This window comes from Olea europaea, chromosome 22 (genome assembly GCF_002742605.1).
Source record: "Olea europaea var. sylvestris chromosome 22, O_europaea_v1, whole genome shotgun sequence".
In the NCBI taxonomy this organism is placed as follows: domain Eukaryota; kingdom Viridiplantae; phylum Streptophyta; class Magnoliopsida; order Lamiales; family Oleaceae; genus Olea; species Olea europaea.
In genome coordinates, this window is record NC_036258.1 from 7732469 (window position 1) to 7734383 (window position 1915).

Below are 1915 nucleotides of genomic sequence, written 5' to 3' on the forward strand. Positions count from 1 at the left end.
AAAATAAACAAAAAAAGACAGATTATAAATTCTGTAAAGATATTTTCACACCTCAGACTTATGGTAATAAGTTTAGAGAAAAGACTAAAAGAAAATATGATAAAAGAAAAATTAATCAATCTTTTAATAAAAGATATTATCTTAGAAAATCTAATAGAAGAAAACCTTATTTAGATGAGAATAGACATGTTAGGAAATTTAAACCAGAAAGAAATTATCCTAATAAATTAAATTGTTATGTTTGTGGAGAATCAGATCATTTAGCTAAAACATGTCCAAGAAAGATAAATAATAATGATAAAAGAAGTACTCTAGTAGAGTGTACTAATGAAGATTTATTAGAAATAGATGAATATATTTCAGATAAAGAGTCAGTATACAGTATTATATCAATAGAAGATATTCATAATTATGATAATTTAGAAGAAAAATCAGATTATGAAAACTTTATACAAGAATTTTCAAATATTAGAAATTTATCAGATTCAGATGAAGAATTAGAATACATGGATATAGAATTAGAATGCAAACATAATTGGATAAAAGAAACAGGTTCAGACAGTATACCATGTTTTATTTGTAGATGGTATCCTAGTAAAAAATTAAGAGTAAAATGTAAAATTTGTTTTTTAGAAGCTTGTAAAAATTGCTTAATACAGAAAGAATTAATAGAACCTGAAAAAGAACAAAATGATATAATCCAAATAGAATTATCAGAAATAAAAATATTAAGAAAAAGGATAGAAAATTTAGAAGATATGCAAAGATATATTTTACAGAAATTAGAATTTCTTGAAATTGATAAAAAAGGAAAAACTCCAGAAATTATTACTGAACAATCAGAATTAGTTCAAGTTTTTTGTAACTCAGAAAAATTAAAAAGTATTAAAGTAAAGTGTTATGTTAGAATAGAAAATTATGAAATAGTTTGTTTAGGCTTAATAGATTCAGGATGTAGTCATTGTATAATTAATAAAAGAATTATACCAGAAAAATATATAATAAAGTCAAAAGAACCTATAGAAGCTCAACAAATGGACGGTAATTTTTATAGTTACCAAAATATTTTAAAACCAGCAAGAATTAGTTTTGAAACTAATTGTGGAAGAAGTACAGAATATAGTTTACCAAAAGATTCAGTTTGGGTAAGAGAATTATCTTTAAATACAGATTTAATTTTAGGATTAAGTTTTTTGTTAAAAGATAATGGCAGTATAATAATTAGTAAAGATTATATGCAATTACAAAAATTTACACTTTGTGCACCTACTTATAATAAGATTATTCCATCAGAGTTTTCTGAGAAGCGTGGTGGGATAATAGAAAAAGAAAAAGAAGAATGTGAGTGTAGTAAAGAAAGAGAATGTCAATTAATAGAAAAGGAAGAAATAGAAAATTTAAATTTTTTAGAAGAATTTTATGAAAGTCTTGAGGAATATAAAGAATATGAAGATACATGTTTAGATTTTATAGAAATTGAAAAAATTTATGATTTGTTAGTAACAGAACAAGATATAGAAAATATGATTAGTAAACTTGAAAAATTAGAGATATTAGGAGAAAATATTCTTAAATATTGGGATAAAGATAAAGTATTTTTTGAAGTAAAAATTAAGAACCTAGAATATATTATTAAAACTAAAAATATTGAAGCTACAAATCAAGATCAGGAAGATTTTAGAATGCATATAAATGATTTATTAAAATTAGGAGTTATTAGAAAATCAGAAAGTCCTCATAGATCAGCAGCTTTTATAGTTAGAAAACATTCAGAAATTATTAGAGGTAAAAGTAGAATGGTAATAAATTATAAAAGATTAAATGATAATACAATAGATGATGCTTATAATATACCAGATAAAACAGTTTTAATAAATAAGATTCAAAATTGTAATATTTTTAGCAAGTTTGATTT